Here is a 22,629-nt window from a genome sequence, read left to right as displayed (position 1 = left end):
GTTGCTAAAGATGTTAAATATCCTAATTTCTTCTTAAATTATAGGGATAAATCATACTACATATTTATGAGTTCACTGTCTCAAGGCAGGAATTTTTCTGTTTCAGATTATGCCTTAGAATTCTATAGGTTAGGTTAGAAATGATAACAAATATGGGAATCTTTGAATTGACATTTAGTTCTCAGGCGGTAGCTTTAAAAACTAGAGAAGCAGCTGCTATTAAGAATTTTTTTTCACTAGTCACAAAGACACATCATACATTAGAGGATATACAGCATACCAAAATGAGATGCTCTCTGAAATTATTTAGTGTGGCACAAGAAAAGCAAGATAAACAAGAAAACAGCGTTTATTGCACCAAGGGAGATAAGAGACTGAGGACTAATAAGGCTGGATTGTTAACAGACACCCTGCCTTTGGTCTAGAGTCATGCAGGCAACAATAAATGGCCTCTGTAAATCATTTTCATATAATTTCAGAACTGGAAGGAAGCTTGAAAATCACTGAATTCAACCCTCTCGCTCTACAGAGGAGAAAAACTTGGACCTAAAAAAACTCTTTCTACAAGTTCATGGAAGAGCCAGGATCAAAATACAGTTTTCTTTCCTAACTCGTGGCCCAATATCCTTTCCACCAACTTCCACTCAGAAGTTACAGAATTAACAAGCCAACCTGCCAGATGTGCCCTGTCATTTACCTCTATGTTGACTGTGAACTCATTCTGAAATTGTATTTTTACAGGTAGGAGGAACTGATGGTAATACCATGACATCTGCCAAGGGTGATTAATGAGAAAAATATATGACATCTCGCCTCACTGAGCTAAACCTGGCCCAGGGTGTATGCACATACAGAGGCCTTCCTTGATACCAAAGGAAGAAGCTGAGGGGCTGTAAGGGTTAACAGCTGGCGGGACTTTTATTTTCTAGTGGAGGTTAATTCTCTGTCACTCCTTCCTTCAACTGCTTCCCACCTACTGCTGAAGTTCCCCTGAAACACTGAGCAGTTCCCTGCAATGTGACCCTCACGGTAAGCTCTTCCCAAACATTCAAAACTAGGGTAATCAACAAGTGATGGAAAAACTAGACCATTTGAAGGTCTCTCTCCAAAGCATCAGAAGACAGAACCAAGAAAAATCTTTCAGAGTGGGTTGGTTTGAATGTATTACAAATAATAAGATGAATCCTTCTTATTAATACACTTTCATCACATGGCAGCTTGTAATTATGAGAAATGCAGGAAGTCCCCACTCAGCAGTTTTTCTGAATAAACCAAGAAGGTATAGACCTGGCATTTGGGAGTAGGAAGAAACCCCAGAGATGGTCTAATAAGTTGAGTTCCTTCGTTTTGCAGAGATCAGGAAGAAAGCTAATAATCTCTGCTAAATCAGGGAATTTTATAGGAAAGAGCAGTTACTGTTCTCAAATCACGGCATATTCAGCTGAAGTATGTTTACAAATATATTCTCCTAAAGAGCATCACATGAGGTCTCTAGAACCCATCATTTTCAGATGGCTTGACTCATATTTTCCTTTTTTCAATTAAAAATAAACTTTGTTGGTTCTTTCTTATTAGAAAAGGCAGTATAGGGAGGGCTTCCTTGGTGGCGCAGTCGTTGAGAGTCCACCTGCTGATGCAGGGGACACGGGTTCGTGCCTCAGTCCGGGAAAATCCCACGTGCCGCGGAGCGGCTGGGCCCGTGAGCCATAGCCGCTGAGCCTGCGCATCCGGAGCCTGTGCTCAGCAACGGGAGAGGCCACAACAGTGAGAGGCCCGCGTACCGCAAAAAAAAAAAAAAAAAAAAAAGCAGTATATGTTTAGAGTAGGAAATTAAAAACACACAAAAATGAAGAACATTTGAAATGCTCATGGATCTTACTACCCAGAGAACCACTTTAAAAACCCTTAAATACATTTCCAGGTCATTTTCTAAGAATATATCCATATATTACCAAAATGTGATCATTCTGTGCATACTTGTTTTTTTAATAATGGGATTTTATCACTTAACAATATATGATGAACACCTTTTTATTATCAATATTGATCTATATCATCTATAGTAGCTGAACAGTATTTCACTATTTGTAACATAATATATTTAACTAATCTGTTATTGTTGTACATGTAAGCAATTTCTTATTTACCCTATTATGGGCAATGGTGTGATTAACACCTTTGTGGCCAAAACCTTTGCACATATCTTTAATTATTTCCTTAGCATAAACTCCTAGAAATAAAACTTCTGTGACAAAACAGTGAACACATTTTAAAAGGTTTTTTAGAAATACATATTGCCTCCACAGATTGAGTCAATAGTTTAATTGACTTGAGTTACATGCATATCAAGTGCTCTGATCAGTTTAGCACTTCATGAAGAGAAACCATATAGGCTTGGGTTGGTGAAGTGTAATAGATGTGCTATTATCTATAATTCTGATGAGTGTTAACTGCAAACACTTTAATCAATTAGATAATTGTTTTTACTAGAAGCTCTCTCTTTATCTACTTCCAGTCATGGCTGACTTATACACTCCATTTTGACTCTTTCTTTGGAATTTGATGCCTTTTTTCCCCTCCTGTGTAAGTACTCTTTTTACACACTAACCAATATTCTTAAAGAGATTCTAGATGTTTAGTTCCTGGCAACATTCTTGTAGTGCACTGATTACATGCATCAGCTAGAAAATCTATCTTCCAAGTTATGCTCCCCATTAGATGGCAGAACCAGTTTGCAGTTGGACATTTTAAGGAAATGATAAAAACAACACCTGAAGTTCAGGCAAAATTGACAAGTACCTACAAGACTAAAGAGAGGAGGTAGAACGTGTTGTCAGGCTGCACATTGTACTTCAAATTTTTTATTTATTCATTTTTATTCTACCTGGTTCCAAAAAGGACTGAAAACAGCTTTTCTTTTTAAAAGTATCTTCTAAATTGGACATTTTCACATCACTGAGGCTGCCAACTTCTTTCCTAACATAAGGATATTCTTCTACCATGACTGCTTGCTATATTTGAAAACTGAATGGCAAGGATATTGTTCTTATCCAGAAAAGAGGAAAAAATAACTCATTATGATCATGACTCCTGCCTGGAAGACCCTCCAAACAGCATGCCCTAGGTATGAAATGCAAGTCTCATAAGAAACCAGGAAGAACTCCATTTCTAGGACGTATGAGAGCTCCAACAAATCACAAAAATTCAGGCCTTTGGGTATTCACTTCTTCCAAGGGACTGTAAATACACAGATCTCCAGCATCTTGACTTGTGAGACCCAAAAACACATAGGGGGGCCTGAGAGCAGGGAAAGCCAGGCCGGGCATCACGGGGAAGAGGGAAGCTTCCATCTCCCCTGGACCAGCTGCAGGAAACACCCATCTCCTGCTCGGCTTGTCCTTCTGAGTCTCCTCTTTCTGCTTCTTCCCAAGTCCTCCTCTCTTCCAGCACCACCCATCAGACCTCTCGGGGGTCTGGCTCTGGTGTCCTGTCCCACATTTTGAAACATGGGGTTTTTCAGCCCGTGGTCTTTCTATTTTTTTTTAATAAGGAAATGGAGATCCATTTTTTTAAAATAAACTTATTTAGTTTATTTATTTATTTTTGGCTATGTTGGGTCTTCATTGCTGCATGTGGGCTTTCTCTAGTTGTGGTGAGCGGGGGCTACTCTTCGTTGCGGTGCGCGGGCTTCTCATTGCGGTGGCTTCTCTTGTTGCAGAGTATGGGCTCTAGGTGCGGCTTCAGTAGTTGTGGCGTGCAGGCTCAGTAGTTGTGGCTTGCAGGCTCTAGAGCGCAGGCTCAGTAGTGGTGGCGCATGGGCTTAGTTGCTCCGTTGCATGTGGGATCTTCCCGGACCAGGGCTCAAACCTGTGTCGCCTGCATTGGCAGGCGGATTCTTAACCACTGAGCCACCAGGGAAGTCCCAGCCCATGGTCTTTCTAAATCCTCATCTTTAGACTCGATTTCCACCTCTCTTCCATTGGCCTAAATCTTGCCTGATATCTCCCATTTCAGGGCTGTGTGTTGAGAAGCATGGTCCCAGACCCCATGTTATACACTGAAGGACCCTTCATGACAAGTACTCGGTATGTAGTAAACAGAAGACTTGGAAGAAAATTAATTTTGCGTGATTTAGAAGAAAAGGGAGGGGTGTTAAGTGCTACATTAATGTTAAAGGGGTTAAAGGGAACGAATATCATTGAACTTACTTGGCATGTTAAAAGTGTTACACTGAGTTTTGCCTATGCTTTAAATACTCCCAGATGCTACCATTTAGGAATAAAAGGATCATTTTCATTGTGAAACCTGGGGTTTTCTGAAATTTCAAAAAAACCCTCAAGACAAACACGCAGTATTTCATCTGAACCAGCAGTATATCCAAGGAGCAAGGACCAGATTCAACAATAAGACCCACCTAACAGAAAATATCTTATCGACAGTTAGCCCAAAATTAACCTGGATGTTTTAGCATTTCACAATCTACAGTGGGCCCTTTCAAATAATCGTTTCATTTGATCCTCCCCACAATTTAGTAAGGTAGGTGTTACTAGTACCACCTCAGAGATGACGAATCAGGCTCCCAGGGGTTACATGATGCACTCAAGGCATTTAGGCAGCTAGTTCAGTAGTTGAGAACGTGGGCACTGAGACAGACCCCCGAGGTTCAAGTCCAGGCTCTGCCCATGCTAACTGTGTGAACTTGGGCAACTAACTTGTTTTCACTATGCCTCAGTGTCTACATCCTAAAACACAGACAAATAACAATACTACCCACCTCACAAGGCCGCTGTGAGGATTAGCTGAATTAGTACCCTGACGCGGTTACAGAACTAGTCAGTCTGTCTGTGGGTGCCTGCCACAAGTCGCCACTTAAGAAATGTTCACAAGACTCAATTCCCAGAGCTAAGTGTTTTAAGGCCAGATGAGGTATCCTTATCTTTACATTGCTTCTATGATTCATAATTTTATCAGTAGAGAAATTAGCAATTTCTCACCAAAGAAAAAGACATGCTAAAAGGAAACCTTGAACTGGATACAATGACTCAAAAAGGAAGGAAAGGGCAAAAGTGCAAGTGTGGCTTCTTAAAAGAACCCCATTTATTTTTGTTTCCGGAAACATACTGCATACCATTTAAGTATTTTCAGTCATTTTAGAGCACAATGAAAGGTCAGGCTAAGTGGAAGTAATATTTGTATAGCCCATGGTGACTGTCCAGGAGTCTGTTTCCCATGGCCTGGTCCTGGGTGCGGACAATGAAGCACTTCTAGAGCCGCGGAGAAAGGGGCTGTACCCCACCACCAGCCCTCCCCCCACCCCTGCGCCCACTCCACGCGAGCTCTTGGGCAAGAGAGGAGAACAAAGATGCAGCTGGCAACGCTGGAGTGCTGGAGAAAAGAGCAATTGCACCCAGGGAAGAGAGAGGGCAGTGGGAAACGGGCAGAGGAATACTACCAGGACACATTTTCTAGTTTCCTGCAGCCATGGGGGCAAAGAAGGAGCAGAGAAGGTGGTCTTGGGAGGACAGAGAGGAACAGAGAGACCGACCGAGACACGGTGATGGCAGAAAAAAACGCAGGTGCCTGGAATAGCTACCGAAAAAGGACCAGCCTGCAGAAGATACCAAAGCAGCAGAGTGTCATGGCAGAGAAGTTCTGGAAAAGTAGGCATGTCAGAGGCCCATAAAGGGGGGCCACATAAGGCCAGGAATGAGTGATTTCTCAGTCGTATTCCAGTGTGCAGGAGGGACTGGGAGATGACCACGGTGGGGCTCTTAGCCGTCATCTATAGATTGCAGTTGTGATGCAGGTTGAGGTTCCTTCCTAGAAATCATACCACCTTCTAAAGCATCATGTGAAGTGTGCTTCTCCTGGCACAAGCATGGTCTGGAGGGTTCAAAAGTCAAGTACAGTGTGAAGGAATCCAATTAAGGAACTCAGGGAGTCTCTGACACAAGGGTTACATGTGAAAAAGGAAATCTCCCTTGAAACAGGAACATATTCAGCATTAAAACACGAAGTTATGGACTGTCATTCAGCCCAGAAGTTCTGCATGTCACAGATGTAAAAATAATGATTACATTTGTACAGCACTTTAAAGTTTACAAAGAATTTTTATAAAAGTTTGTCCCACATGGGTGCTTTTCATGCCCCAACATGACATGTTCTTCGTATTATTATGAGTCCCTAAGAATTGGCTTTATGCTACTGCATAAAAATACTTTTTTAAATCTATAAATACTCCTCATAGAATTTTATCTAAAGTACTATACATAATAGGCAAACAGTGGGTTCTAGGTACTGAATCTATTATAAAATATCTACTACTTTCCCAGAATGACTAATTAAATAAAATTTACATTACCTGAACTAGGTGTAAATATTGCAATACTCTGCACAGACCATTAAACATATTTCATTAAGAGAAGTTTCTATATTTCCAAACCCTCAGATATTCTAAAGGGGTACTATAGGTGAAAGACCCCTCAAGGGTCTTTAAAAACAGCTCTTCATAGCATAAACAGGAAGCCTGTTATAAGGTAATGAAGAATGATTGAATAAAAATGATTGTGGCCTATTTCCACAAAGAAGCATGGAAAAAAGAAAACAAGCTAATATTACTCCCAGTCTGCTGAGTTAAAATGAACTGTTTTGTCATTAGGCAAGTGTCATATTCACTCTTTGCCCTATATACAATAATAACGTGTTGTTGAGAGTCAAGGGTTCACATTAGCATTTTTTAATTTAGGAAAAAGGGGAAATTGTAAACACTAAAGAAATTTTTCTGGTTGACACAGTTGAGCATGCCTGGAGGGTGATGTGTACTTTGTACCCAAATCTATATTAAATGTTCTATCCTTGAGGGATTTCCATGGTGGCGCAGTGGTTAAGACTCCGCCTGCCAATGCAGGGGACATGGGTTTGAGCCCTGGTCCAGGAAGATCCCGCATGCCACGAAACAACTAAGTCCATGCGCTACAACTACTGAGCCTGCGCTCTAGAGCCTGCGAGCCACAACTACTGAGCCCACGTGCCACAACTATTGAAGCCCGTGTGCCTAGAGCCTGTGCTCCGCAACAAGAGAAGCCACCACAACGAAGAGTAGCCCCCGCTCGCCGCAGCTAGAGAAAGCCCGCGCGCAGCTAAGACCCAACACTGCCAAGAAAACAAAAACGTCCTGTCCTTGAGATACAAAGATAATATTTCTGACCCACAGTTAGCAGAGCATTCATTTTGAGGTTCTTTCTCTCAGCTCTGACGATAAATTTGTGCTGATTTACCCTCTTTTGGTCATCTGGTTTCCTACGTTACTGACAGCATACATTTGGGAGACAGCTGCCTGGCGCTGCGAGAGAAGTTGCAGCTTGGAGGAAGGAACTGAAGCAGCGAGCTAACCCTTGGTCTTGGCACTGGGTGCTTGCCAACTGATGTATTAAAAGCAAAATTCTATAAAGTTGAAACTGATACTGTCAGTATGGTAAGAACTCTGCAAACCTATTTACATTAAGAAAAACTGTGATAAGCTAAAACTTTTCACTGGATATGCTAACTTCTGGAGTAAAGTAAGCCTCCTGGAAGGTTGTATCAGTTCCTTGTATATTGCTGAGTATTCAGGTTGTTCCAAGTTTTGGTTTCTCCAAGCCCTTATTCTCCATCATACTGGAAGGTCCCAGTCTACTAAATTTGGATACTGATTCCTTGATCAGAAGTAATGTGGCCCAGAGTATATCTGGCCCAATATATAAATCACCAATATACAGATCACAGAAAGACCTACCTGAATATATTCCTTCATTCAACAAATACTAATGGAACATTTCTTATGTATCAAGCAGTAGTCACAGCACTGGAAATACTAGTGAACAGAATTTACAGTCAGCCGGTGGTCTACCGTGGGGCTAGCTGAATATATCATGCACCATTTTGCTAAATCTTTGAGCAGACCATAGAGAAAGAAGAAGAAAAGAGAACATCAACTCATTAGCAGAGAGCAAGCTTAGAGGACAAAGCCACATCTCTCCTACTTGCTGATTTCCTCTCCCTAACTCTTTGTCACTCTAGGTGAGGAACCGCATGCCTCTTAACTGGCTGCCAGAGCCCCCTTCGAGCTCTCTTTTCAGAAAGCTTTGCAGAAGTCTTATAAACAATTTTGCTATTCCAGAAAATGTTAATGCTCACGGTACTCCTTTGAAAAAAAAGGAAAATTCCTATGAGATTTTTGTCTCAGTAACCAGGAATGCAATTAGGCCTATGCTTGGCACTTTGTTAGTTCCCAGAGCCAAGAGATCTCAGGGTTAGGAGAACAAAGCTACCAAGATGCTTTAGCTATTGACTATGGCTGGCCCAAAATTCAAGAGTTAAAGCCTGAGAATGTTTTACCCTTTTACTTTAATTTCCCGTTTAAGTAACTTCCAAATACCAAAGCTTAGAGGACCTAGAAGGCAAAATCTTTTCCACTACTTTATCGAAAAATTATGTATGCTGTGATTTATTGCTAATGCTGGTCTTTCAAAGCATTAGTCAGGACACCTGCAAACCTTTGGACAACAGCTGTCAATACAAGTTGAACATTTCATGGGTCAGCACTTAAAATCTGACAAATAATAAATCATCCTTATAACCTAACCAGTGTGAGGCACTGGGTTGGTAATCTATTGAGAGTTGGTTTAAAAAGTATAAACCACAGATTACATTATAACTCAGCACTTGGGAAAATGGAGACCGGGTAAAATAATGATTGTTGTTACCACTTCTCTTTCTTCGGTGGTACTCTTTCTCTAAGAAAGAACTTCTCTTTTTACATAAAGATACTTCACTATCTGTTAACAACATAAAATTTGGTTCTTACATTATGTGTATGTGCTTTAAAAACAAAGAATTTCTGCACTCTTTATAGCTAATAGTGAATGTTCCAAAGGGGACAATACTCTATTTAGGACTTGCCAGGGCAATATTTGATAGCAATTTTTTTTTTTTTTTTTTTTTTTTTTGCGGTATGCGGGCCTCTCACTGTTGTGGCCTCGCCTGTTGCGGAGCACAGGCTCCGGACGCGCAGGCCCAGCGGCCATGGCTCACGGGCCCAGCCGCTCTGTGGCACGTGGGATCCTCCCAGACCGGGGCATGAACCCGTGTCCCCTGCACCGGCAGGCGGACTCTCAACCACTGCGCCACCAGGGAAGCCCTTGATAGCAATATTTAACTTGTTTTGGAAGATATGCATCGATTTTTCAGGGATATAAACATTTTCATCATTTCCATTATTAAAATATTATAAGTAATTGCTTGAGCCCTGGTAGAACAAATGCTATGTATCAAATACCCACTGGTGTGAGGAACAGCTGGATACGTCTGTCTAGAAATGGCTGTGATATATTCAAATATACTTTAATAGGTTCACAAGAGAAAAAAATTAAGGTCCTTTAGTGGTATGATGACTTGCCTGTGGTACACAGTCTCTGTGTACCTCTCTTACCTTCTTTCCACACTGGCATAAAATTTTAGGTCAAGTCAGGCTGTCAGTGAAGAGAGCATCGGCATTAGGAATCCTAAAATTCATTTGATGCCTTCTTTCTAACCAGAGGTAGAGCAGTAGCTAAAGGTAGAAGTGGAGTCAAACCTTAGAGAAGCAGCCTGGGCAGAAGGACCCCTTGGTACCTACAGAGAATTTTCAACATCTAATGAAAGTGATTTCAACTTCAGTGTTCACCTCAAGAAAAATATGAGAAGCCCAGACTCAGTTAGGTGCATTGACATTTATTGAAGAAAATGCTCATATACACTTCCTTATTTAAATTTCTTTGATTCCTTTTATTCAAACCCCTTAAAGAGAATTGAGTCATTAGCAACTATAGAAACATTAATACCGGTGGTAGGCAGAAGCTCACAGGGATGCCTGGTTTCCTGAGATGGCCCAGACATGCAGGGCTAGAGCTCCCAGGAACCTTGTCTATCCTATGTGACCTGTTCCCACCTAAGGCTGACTGGTCAAAAGGCGGTCATCAACCTAAGTTGGATAAATTAGGTTCCCTCTTCGTGGAGCCTCAGACTTTGAACTATGAACCCCAGCAGGTAGACGTCATCAGCACTCCATCACACTGACAGCAATCCCTTAGAGAAGAGACCACAAAGCCCCGTGTCGAGTCTGCAAGGCCTTCCCTGGTGGTGGCCCCTCGTGCAGTTTGAAGGTTCTACCATCCCTTCAATGCTATAGATGCCCCAGGATCCTGCCAATAAAACAATTCAAAAATAATTCTGTTTTGGTTTAAGCTAGCCAGTCAGTTTCTGTAGCTTCCAATCAAAAGAGCCTTGTAGGTTAAGGACGTTAGTACTTTAATAAGAAGCTACGTTTTGTTAAAGGTGAAGTAGAAGGGACAGGACCATAATTCCTTCTGTTTGTAGGAAACTCCATTTCACAGATGTCCTCACATGTGATCACTGTCAGGGCCAGGGAAGGGTTGCTATTATCCCCTCAGGAGAGAGAAAAGGCAAGGACAGCTCAGCGAGGGCACTGCCTCTGTGCTGTGGCCTGATTGCTGGCAAGTGGCAGAACTAGGCTTAGAACCAGGTCTCCTGACTGCCGGTCAAGCACCCTTCCCACTACCCCTCGGTGTGTATGTATATATGTAATCATAAACGAATCTTACAGGGAATATAAGCAAAACAGAAAAACAGAGCTATTCTGAGTATATACATCGTTTCATTTTTTCCTACCCAACTCCAAACCAAGGGCTTGGGGAAAGTCTTAATAAAGTAAAAAATACAAACTATTGCCTTATGATGATATTTGTCAATAAAAACATTAAGACCAAGAATGCCTCTTTTTGACACGGATAGTAAGTTTACCTTCTCCTACACATTTTAACTATTAGCAGGGAGTAGCCTTTGAACTACAAGGAAGTGGTATCCAAGGTATTTTCATCTTACATGTTTGAACAAAAAAAGGTTTGGCTATTTGTTTACGATTCATATATATGTATTATTGTACTAACTATATATAATGGTTTGTTACGATTCATATACATGTATTATTGTATATACATTATAAAACATAAAAAAATAGAAAGGAATGACAGAATTGATGTACTATTTTGCTAACCATGATGTCTCAAATCTAATACACCCAGGACGAGATTCATGACTAATTAACCACAGTGGATATAAATCTGTACGTCTTCTAGATAATTTAGAATTTTGGTGGCCAGCTTCTTGCAAGATCGGATTAGATGAGCACTGTCATTACCTCATAACAGGGCTGACAGAGTTCATGTTAAACTTTGACATTTTCTTGTTGCTTGAAATATTAAAATTATCTTCAATTTATGGGAATTCTTTGTAGAATCTTTTTAAGACTCTGTGAGGGTTTGTTAAAACTAAAACATAGAATTTGTAAATACAGTTGACCAGGCATGATATATTCCGCAAAATAACCAAAGCAGATGAGCCAGAGGGGAAGCCACTGTGAAGAGGAGGCCTCACCTCCCTCCCTCCAGGTGATACTCGACCATTTGACACGTGGACCCAGGAATGATGCCAGTGCCAATATAGTCACCATCTGTTATCATAATGTTTCATGATAATAAAATGAATGTAAATGAAAATTCTAATCAATGTCTTTCTCAACCAAATGAATCTTCTCAAGAGCTCCCTGTGGGTACATATCCTATTTTGGAGGCCATTTTGCCAGGCAGTGAGGCAGTCGGTTACTTCTAGAGTCACTTATAATCACAGGAATCACTTGGCCTAAAACTATGCAGGGCAAGGATAAACCAACCTGGGTGGGAAAAAGTTTATTTTGCCTTTTTAAAAACTTTTAAAATTATGAACTCTAAACCACAACCAGAAAAGCACATGAAACATTAATGTTTGATGTATACACTGTGTATTACCCATGCAACTGCCAGCCCCTGTCAAAAACCAGAACATCGCCAGCACTCACGCGAGACCCGCAACTCCTCTCTCTCCCCCAGCATGCCCTTCAGAGGGAACCACTATCCTGATTCTTTCAGTAATAAATTCCTGGCCACTTATGTCTGTAACCCTTAGCAACAGAGTTTAGTTTTTTCTGTTTTCACACTTTACATAAATGAAATAACATTGCTATGTATACTTTGTATCTTCTTTCTTTTAACATTACCGTCTTAAGATGTATCCCTCTTCTTGTGTGTAGCACTAATTTATTCTTTTTTCATTGCTGTATAATATTCCACTATATAGTTATAGACATCATAATTCCTTATGATTACACTGCAGTTTATTCATCCATTCTACTATTGATGGATATTCTGTGTTTCTAATTTGAGATGAATACAAATAATGCTGCTAAGAACAATTTACACATCTTTGGATGTACACAAGTGTACATTTCTCTAGAATACACAGACAACTGCACACCTGTGCATGCATGAGAGTGGAATTGCTGGATCGGACCTTAGTTTCTAAAAAAAAACAAAACAAAAAAACCTAAGAAAGGTAATTCTAGTGAATCACTTGGAAATCAATTTTAATATAAACTAACTCTTACGTAGCCATGAGGAAAGCTCATTAAATTACTAGATTTATCTTTCCCTAGACTTTCACTCTTGCACACTGACTAAATTTGAACCAAGACATTAAATGCACTTAACTCTGTTAAAAAATAGTTTGAAAATTTCCAATGAATTTACTGAAGCCAATACCCCCAAATCTCCTCTCCCCGCCACATATATGTTTTTTACATACTGTAATTGCATTTTTCCTTTTAATGAGGGCCAATATTGTGTCTGCTGAGAGAAAAAAAATGTTCATTGAAATTTTAAAGCAATTTTGCACCAAAAGGTTTCAAGTTAGCACTCATATTGATCAAGCATGGAAAGCCAAAAATGTTAATCCTGAGCTAAACTGAGGAGTACAAAATACAAACAATAGAGATTAATTCCAACCTCAGTCTCCAATGTTTCATTACCATCATGAATGATCTCCAAATGGACTACAGAAATGGGACATACTTGGATGACAATATCGTGGCACCAGCAAATCTGCTCCTCCGTCTCCCACTGTATTATTGACAAAAAACATAATAACTAGCATCTATGATAATGCCAGGCACTGTCTGCATATTAGTTCTTACATGCAATGCCTTTTTTATTCTTTTTTTTTTTTTTTTTTGTGGTACGCGGGCCTCTCACTGTTGTGGCCTCTTCCATTGCGGAGCACAGGCTCTGGACGCGCAGGCTCAGCGGCCATGGCTCAGAGGCCCAGCCGCTCCGCGGCATGTGGGATCTTCCCGGACCGGGGCACGAACCCGTGTCCCCTGCATCGGCAGGCGGACTCTCAACCAGTGCGCCACCAGGGAAGCCCGCAATGCCTTTTTAATCCTTAAAACAACCCTATGAGATAGGTACTATTATCCTTCCCATTTTACAAAAGGAAACTGAAGCCCAGAGAGGGAAAGTAACTTGACCCAGGTCCCATGGCTGTAAGTAGTTGAGTTGGGAATCAAACCGGTTCCTGGTGCGTCAGTTCACACTCTACTGCCTGGCAACATGTTAGTTTTGTTGTTATCATTGTTGTTATAATTTTGATAACAAGAAGAATAGTTCTTTAAGACCAGGGCAAATGTGTGAACCAAAGGGGAAAAAAAATCTATGTACGTTTGCTTTTATTGGAAAATATTGTAGAAATGACTGTAACCAAGCAACTCTAATTCTGGGAGAACTAATTAAGAAATGAATTAAGGGATTCGATGGATACCCAAATTAGTCATTAGAGCTTGAAGATCTGGAGTTCTGGTCTAAATCCAGCTTTGGCACTTGCATCCAAAATAAACATGACCAGATAAGTACCATAGCTCACAATTAAAATGGATTTATATGGCTTATGCGTCCACATGGGAGAGGTCGCTTCCTAATTGAATTCGGACACCTCTTCAGTTACTGTGGGTTTCATTTGCCATCTCCCTGTTCTTTTGTGACTGCCGGCAATAGGATTATGCTGAGGGAGAAATCATTTCAATCAGTGATGTCTGCAGAATGAGCGTAAAAAGATAAAAGTAAAGACTTTGAACTATAATTAGAAAATTCCTTAAGTGTGCTCATGTGACATGGGTTTGGACTATGACTAACTGGCAAGATGAGTTACAGAATGGACGTCCGATGTCACTGTTCTGGGATAAGCAGCCAGTAAAACTGGTGCTCCAGCATGAGACAGCCGTAATCTTTCGCAGGCCAAAACATTCCTGCTTTCTACCTCTAATATAATTAGTGACAGACAGCTGGAGGTATCTCATTCTCCTGACAAAAATATGATCAGAATTGTTTTCAGTTGGTACATCTTTCCATCAAGCTGTTTGTTGCCTTCCAGCAGAATAATCAGAGTTTCTGATTATCTGGTACGTTCCAAGAAAACAGGAATTGATTGTGCCCTTGCTTGTCTGATGGGGAGAAGGCTGCCAGAATTTACATAGTAACTCTTCAGTTGCCTAATGGAAAGCAAAACTAAGCTGTGTGTGTGTGTGTGAAAGAAAAACTAAGGGGTGTGTGTGTGAGAGAGAGAGAGAGAGACAGAGAGAGGAAGAATCAACCAGTAGTTTCCATAATAATTCTCTTTGAACAACAATAAAGAAAATGTTTTCGTGGTGATTCAGATTTCAGATATGAGGAAGTAAAGTATTCTATTCCATTCACAGAAAACAACCAACGTTAATGGCTCTTTTCAAAAAGTTACAGTCATCTTACTACTGAAGTTTCAGGGTTATGTAAAAAGAATCAAGTTTAAACATTCATGGAAACATCCAGGTGCAGTAAGACCTCATTATTTTGGACTACTTCTATTTGGAATGTACAATCATTTGACAGGATCTAGACCAGAGGTGATCTTTTCACAGTGAAAAATGGCTTGCTAAGCAAATTACTTTAAACAAGCAAGACTGCTGGGGGGAAAAAATAAGAATAAAAATATTTTTGTAAAGTATGAGGAACGAAAAATAACAACATGCTTCCCCTCCAACAAATACTTGTGATGAACCCAGTCAAATACCAATAACTGATAACAATAATAATTACCATTTAACTGAATGTCAATCTTATATAGTCCACTTTACATACATGAGCTAGAAATATCCCAACAACTCTGCAAGATGGGTATAATCATCCCCATATTAAAGAGAAGGAAACTGAGGCTCAGAGAGGCAGGTGACATGCAGAGACCGTACAATTACTAGGCAGCAGAAGCAAGATGCAAAGCCAGGCTGTCTGGCTCAAAAGTCTGTGTCCTTCCACTCCCCACTCAACGTTGAGTGAGCACTGACGACTGCAAGCCAGACTTCCAGATTCACTGGACCAAGTTCTTCGACAACAGCAAAAATGGTTATCCCTTCAAGGAGGGAAAGCCAAGTAGTCTGGCCCCAGAGCCCACCACTCTTAACCATAATTCCTTTCTACAACACAATGACCTCTATAAATAAAGACTTTTTTCCCCTGGTACTTTGAGGTATTTCACATGCATGCAACTACAGGAATCCATAGAAACGTCGATGTAGGTGATGTAGGTGGAGAAGGCACAGGTGGGTGGGGGAGGATTGCTTCCAGTCCTCCTCTCCTTGCCTCCATCCCCCATCCCCCATCCCCCACCCCATCATGAGCGACTTGTCTCTTCGGTCTGTACACCTATACAGGAGCACTCTGGTGCTAAAATCCTGAAAGGCTGACAGACTGTGACAAGACCTGTGGGAGTCAGCTGCAGGTGCAGGGGCAGCCAGCCATGTGGGCAGCAGGAGGATACAGAGAAGGGAGGGATCAGCCTTTACTTACCTGGGAATCCACGGAGATATTCCTGACAGTGGTCAGAGTCTGGAGTGCTCTAGGAAAAAAAAGAAATTTGGGAAGTCAGATCTCACATTTCAAAGCCACACCACTCATCTCCCTCACACCCACACCCAAGCACGGGCTCTGGAGTCAGGCAGACAAGGAATTGGGTCTTACCTGTGACTTAAAGCCTCAGCTTACTCAACTGTAAAATGCGGGACAATATCAATAATAGTAGCTTCCTCACAGAGATGTTGGGAAGACTGGGTAGTATATAATTTGTACAATGAATTTGGCACACACAGTAGTGATATTTTAATAACAACAGCTAACATTTATTACTTTCTTACAAGGTGCTTGGCATTGTTCTAGGGCTTCAGTGGGTTAACTCTTCGATACTCTGAGGTAGGCACTATTACCACTGGCATTTTGCAGATACAGAAAATGAGGCACCAAAAGGTGAAAGCACCTCTCATAAAAATATACAAGGGGCTTCCCTGGTGGCACAGTGGTTGAGAATCTGCCTGCTAATGCAGGGTACACGGGTTCGAGCCCTGGTCTGGGAGGATCCCACATGCCGCGGAGCAACTAGGCCCGTGAGCCACAACTACTGAGCCTGCGCGTCTGGAGCCTGTGCTCCGCAACAAGAGAGGCCGTGATAGTGAGAGGCCCGTGCACCGTGATGAAGAGTGGCCCCCGCTTGCCACAGCTAGAGAAAGCCCTCGCACAGAAACGAGGACCCAACACAGCAAAAATAAATAAATTAATTAATAAACTCCTACCCCCAGTATCTAAAATATATATATATATACAAGACAAGTGATGGAGCTGGGATTCTGTGACCATCTGACCACAGGGCCTAGACTTTAAACCACAGGGATATCCTGCCTAATTGATCACAAATAAATGTTAGTGACTGTTATTGTTATTATTATTTCTATAATGATCTCCTTTCCAAAACATAGCCTGTAATATCCACACAAGCCCAGGGAACTCACCATTCAGCTAGTAACCACTTAGGCACAGAGACAGGTGCTGGGCTCCTAAGTCAACCAGGCAATCACTCACTAAGTCAACAATCTCTTCAAGTGTTCCCTGAGAATCCCTCTGCATCCGTTGCTCTGTTAAGCACCACGTGGGGCTTCAAATGCTCTGGTCACTGATCCTGCAAAGTCAGCTCAACATCCATGAAACAACCGGGGAACGAGGACAGGAGGGAGCACTGGGAAGGACGGGACAAGACCTCAGGACGCTGGATGCTGTGCCTGGCTTGGCGCCATCTCTCTAGGTGACCTTTTCCAAGTCAGCTGACCTCTCCGGTTCTCATCTTTAAGTGAGAGGATGGACCTAGAGGCCCTTAAGTCTTGAGATGCGAAGTCACCATTCTATTCGGACTCTCTTGTAATCAGACTACCTTTCCTCCGAACAGTCCATTTCTGCGAGAATATATTGTAACCCTTCATTTCTCTAACACACTGACTGAACACAATGCCAGGCACTGTGAATAGTGCCCAGGATTAAAACACAAGACAAAGCCTACACTTTGTAATGAGCTCTGAGAGCACGATGAAGTCTTACCACGGGAAATCTCGGCAATCGGAAGACCAGGGAAGAGGGCAGCCCTTAGGACACCTGCGCATGCCCAGTGGGCCCCCATCGGAGCTCTGGGTGTGGCCCCGAAGGACTCTGCACCAATCTTAGGACCCAGGGTCCCGGTGTCCCAGGTGCCCAGCAATCTGGGAAGGGGGTGCCATGCTAACCTTATGGGGCAGATAAGAATGTCTGAAAAATAAGGCAGAAGCCAGACAACCAGGGAGATGCTTGAGCTGAGGGTTAGGTTTGTTTTCTGAAAGTAATAGTGTTGTGTGCAATAAACCAAAGAGATGAGAACTCAGCTGGCACTTAATTACTTGACTTTCTTCACTTTGATAAAGTATACCCGTGGCCATTTTGATAGCGATCTTTTATGTATGTGTGTGTGAGTGCGCATGCGTGCCTGCTTCTTTGCGAAACACTCTGACAAAAGATGCTACCAACTTTATTTAAAGATCAGTTCATCACACTTAAGATATATTTGCTTTTACAGAAACTCCTTGGAGGGAAATAATTCAGTGAGTATAATACTTCCATTAAAAAGAAATTGATTTTAAAATGTGCTTTTCAAACTTTGACAAAAACAATTCTTTGATTTTCTTTATGTACCACAAAAGGCAAACATTGTTGTGTGGACAATGTAACACATAACATGAGTTGTCAAGTGAGACATTAAACATTTATTGATTTAATTTTTAATAAAGACTTTTAAACATAACCCCAAATGTCCATCAATCTTTGACATGGGAGGAAGTAGCATTTTGGTAAATTCCATCTCCTACCACAATTGAAGTCGCAGAAGATGTTTATGGTTCTTAGAGAGGGCAATGACGGTATTCTTTACAGGATGGTCAAATATTTGCAGCATATAACTTCAGAAGGCACAAAAAGGTAGAACATAAAAATGTATTATTTTGACAGGTATTTAGGTAACGGATACACCCTCTTTGCTATGTCTCTACCAAAGTACCCAGTGCATGGGAGTCTACAGAGAATTTAGTTCCTAAATTGGCTCCAAAAATGTTTTAAGCAATGGCAACATTGTTAGAGAACATGAATAAACTTCAAGGATGACAATTCTGAGGAACAATACCCTCTTGGATATATAAATTATAGCTTTCTTAGGCCTAGAAAGAAAAATAAAATAAAATTTTAGTAGTGATCATCCCTGGGGTGAAGAATCATGAGTGATTTTTTCTTCTTTATAATTTTGTCTGCTTTCCAAACTTCCTATAATGAGCACGTGTAACTTTAACAATTTGAAAAAGAAATCTTTTTACACTCTCAAGATTCCTGATGTAAAAAGTGAAGAGGCTTTGGAACCAGACAAACTTGGGTTCAAATCCCTGCTTATACCCTTTCTAGCTTGGTGCCCTCAGATAAGTTACTCAGCAGCCGAAGTTGAACATGAAATGGAAATAATAATACATGCTTAAAGCATCATTTTGACTGTTAGAGGTGAGATATTGTAAATGCTTAGCACAGAGTAGGAGCCCAATAAATGACAGTCACTCTTCCATTTATAGTACACAGGCAGGAGAAGTTAGGCTCTTCTAATAACAGTAAATAAATTTGTTGGTGTTTATAAATTGATGCTTCAGGCCATTTGTTTATGGAAACACTGAGTTTTTACTACATAATTTTCAGAAATTTTCTAACAATTAAAAGTTCAGAAAAAGAGTAAGTAAGAGGCTTCCACCTCACTCTCCCTTTCATCACATTGATTAGATTCCTACAGTCTGAGACTCTTGAGTTTACTGGTATTTGCCACTTTGCGGCTGTGTTAAGAAATCCTCTGGTTGGGATGGGAGTTGGGAGAATGGGTTACAGCGAACCCTTTAGAGAAAAGAGAAAGAAACCACAGCTACCACAATCAAGATCTTTTCCATATTGTCATTCCTTATGATGAAAGTGAGCAAAATAAACTATGAGATTGCTTAAATGAAGGGCGAGGGACTAGATCAGAGATTCTCCAGCTTTTCTTTTTTTTTAATGGTAGTTACGTTGATATTTTCACCCTATTCATGTGAAAGTAGTTCAGTCAAGTAGGTTTATGATAAAATACATGTACTTAACAAAATATGGCTGGTGAGGGTATGTTGCCCTTGGTTATATGTTGCTGTACTTGACTACAGCAAGAAATATAGATTTAACTGGCTTTAATATCAAGTCAAGTATTTGTTGACACATGGAAACGAAAAATATCAAGGAAAAGCTTGATATATAGGTCAAATCCCATTTCAACTCACTCCAAGGGACTGTCCAAAGTCTTCTGCTGCCCTAAAATTGTGTTCTAAATGATGCTTGTCCCAAGTCATAGATAACAGGACTTCTCATTACAATGGGATTTGCTACATAAATGAATACTGGTATAGATTTTCAGGCAGTACAATTTATTGTAGAAAGTACAGCTCAAAAAAAAGAAAAATCATTACATACTTAACCTCTCCCTCTCTCTCAACCCTGGAGGCTTATCTTGCTTTCTGCCTGAGGTGTGAACTGCTCTCTCCTTTTCAATGTTTGATGGCTTTTTGTTCCTCTCACTTTGCCTAGTACACAGCAGACGCTCAAAAAATAGCTGATGAAGAAATGAGCTGAATGAAATGAGGTACCAAAGCAAATAAGTGAAATTCAGAATAGTTTCCTTCATAGAAGGAGAAACAAAATTTAGAAATTGATTCAAGATGAGTATAGCAAGCAGGGTTAGCATTCCCAGCTAGCGGGCTCAAGGAGTCCGGGCCTCCGTGGGCCCTCTGTTGGCTTCCCTACTGCTAAGTGTTCATGGGGGTTTGTATAAAACATCCAGCACTTGGTTGACCCACACCCCGCCAATCTCCGAGGAATGCCACGGAGACATTTCAGTCATTAAGTACCTGAAGCACCTTCATAAGGGTCCTGCAGTGAGCCCAGGCTGGGGTGGCCAATGAACAAATCCTGTCCTTTTAAAGGACAGAGAGAAAGGGCCACCACGACCACCTGGGAGGCAAGAAAGGGAAGGCGGGTTAGCCGGCAGCAGCCCCAGGGGAAAGGGAGTGAGCGCAGTCCCTGGGGTGGGATTGACTCTCTGGCAGCCAGACTCAAAAGCAGTTGCTGAGCCCTTGCCTACATTACCAGGGCTGGGGGGAAACCACAGGAGACTTCAGAAAAGTATGCGTGATGTCCAGTGTCAAAATTCCTAACTTCTTCTCTTTCATTCTCCCCTTTGGCAAAATGATTGCTTTAATAATCAGAGTTTCCTATAATTGTTTATAATGCAACCCTGTTGGAATATGCTTTTCTATCTGATAGTCTTTTATTGTGAGCCCTTTTTTAGTTGAAAGCTAAAATAATGCATCAAATATACAAGTTTTGCTTCTGTCTTGGAACAACTTAATAGACCTAAATGGCTATTTTTATAAAGGTCTGTACTGTATTCAAAGGAACCACGTACTGATGCCAAGGGCTTCCTTCCCTCATCGAGGGATGTGCCACGGGAGTGAGTAGTTAAGCTCTGAGAGATGCCAAGCTCGCTGGGCACTGGGGGCTTCCTGGGCAGAGAAAGGGCCTGTCCCTTTATTATTGGATAGAGTATAAGCAAAGAGTTAGGGGGGTCTGGTGAGGTTAGCCCCAGGAGTGGTGTATTTTTACATATATTTTACAAATATTCCCATTATTCATTTGAAAATATTTTCAATGGTAAATCGGCTTCTCCTTGGGAGGCATGACCTGTGGCCATTAATTAATAACTTGGGAGCTAACCATGAAAGCACTTTTGAGTTCACCCACTGGTTTGCTCAATGCGTTTAATCCTCCCTATGACCTTTGTGCAGGAGTCATTATCTCTGTGAGAGCAGAGGGAGCCGAGGCTCAGAGACAGTAAAGCACTTTGCCTAGAGGTAGACAGCTACGGAGCAAGCGCTGGATGGAGCCGCATCTCGGATCCCATCCACAGATTCACACCCATCGTCTTGTGCACAGTTCTACCTACTCACTAGCTGTGCAGCAAGCCCAAACTGAACTCGCTGGGCCCTTCCCACCTGCAAACCACGACGGGGCACAGACTCTCCACAGACTAAGCTGGTGGGCGTGCTGTGTCGATACAAACCTTCTTTTTTTTTTTTTTTAATTAGTTTCTGCTTTATAACAAAGTGAATTAGTTATACATATACATCTGTTCCCATATCCCTTCCCTGTTGCGTCTCCCTCCCTCCCACCCTCCCTATCCCACCCCTCCAGGCGGTCACAAAGCACCGATCTCCCTGTGCTCTGCGGCTGCTTCCCACTATCTATCTACCTTACGTTTGGTAGTGTATATATGCCCATGCCTCTCTCTCGCTTTGTCACAGCTTACCCTTCCCCCTCCCCATATCCTCAAGTCCATTCTCAAGTAGGTCTGTGTCTTTAAACCTTCTTAGTCATTGGGCTACGACGGACACTGTTTCTCCCTTGTAAGAACTAAAATGACTGCAGGAACACGGGGACACTGCTAAGGCAAATGTGTAAGTTCAAGGGCTATGAAAATTCAAGAACTCAAAAACCAAAGATAACTTTCTTGACTAGACAAGAGTTGGGCATAAGCTCTGCAACAAAGTAGCTCTTGGATATGAAATATTACAACTAGGGTTTTTTTTTCTTTCATTTTTACTAAGAACTGAAACCTACAGAATGACAAACCAGGATTACCCTATTAAAAGACAACTTCAATTGCTCCTTTGTTCTAAGAAACTGTGTGTTGGGTACTGACTGGCAACACCTTATACCTTGATTTTCATATTAATTATGCGTTTTTCCTTCAAAAATTGACTGCCACACTACACGCTGTGAGTCAGATTTGAGAGCTGCCAAGATAAATGTTCCGAATGGCTGACTTTTTAAAGACAACCTGTCAGTTCACCAAATAATTCTTTGGGGGTTTGTCCCAGTAAACGTTATGTCTCCCCTATACCTATACTTATACCTACAGCAATTGTTACAGCTCTTTCCTGGTGTAGCAGCTTACAACTAAGGCTAAAGATTTTCCCTTTCAACCCCTAATATACCAGTAATGAAACTTATAACCCCTTTTGACAGCATCAATTTACTTTGGCTGTTATTGTTTAATTCCTATACTGATTTGTGTGAAATACTCTGATTCCTAGGGAGATAAGTAATTCTGGCCTAGTCCATCCAACTAAAACAAAGATGACTTTTGTGTTTTTGACTAAATAAATGTTTTCTTCCCTGACGTTTGCTTTCATCAAATAATCACACCAATGTTTGATTTCCTTTAGTTAGCACCTTA

General features: G+C 41.3%; 1 protein-coding gene across 3 annotated transcripts in view; it reads right to left on the bottom strand.

Moving 5' to 3' along the window:
• SPATS2L (spermatogenesis associated serine rich 2 like) overlaps nucleotides 1-22,629 on the bottom strand; it is a 175,506-nt gene that overhangs the window by 136,664 nt on the left and 16,213 nt on the right. For all 3 annotated transcript variants that reach the window (XM_081242436.1, XM_081242439.1, XM_081242435.1), the window contains exon 2: nucleotides 15,783-15,831. The gene's annotated coding sequence lies outside the window, so the exon portion shown is untranslated. The remainder of the gene's footprint in view (nucleotides 1-15,782; nucleotides 15,832-22,629) is intronic.

Source organism: Mesoplodon bidens (assembly GCF_964165515.1).
Source record: "Mesoplodon bidens genome assembly, chromosome: 8".
Taxonomy (NCBI): Eukaryota; Metazoa; Chordata; class Mammalia; order Artiodactyla; family Ziphiidae; genus Mesoplodon; species Mesoplodon bidens.
The sequence above is the reverse complement of the archived record's forward strand: the minus strand, read 5'-3'. Positions and strand labels throughout refer to the sequence as shown.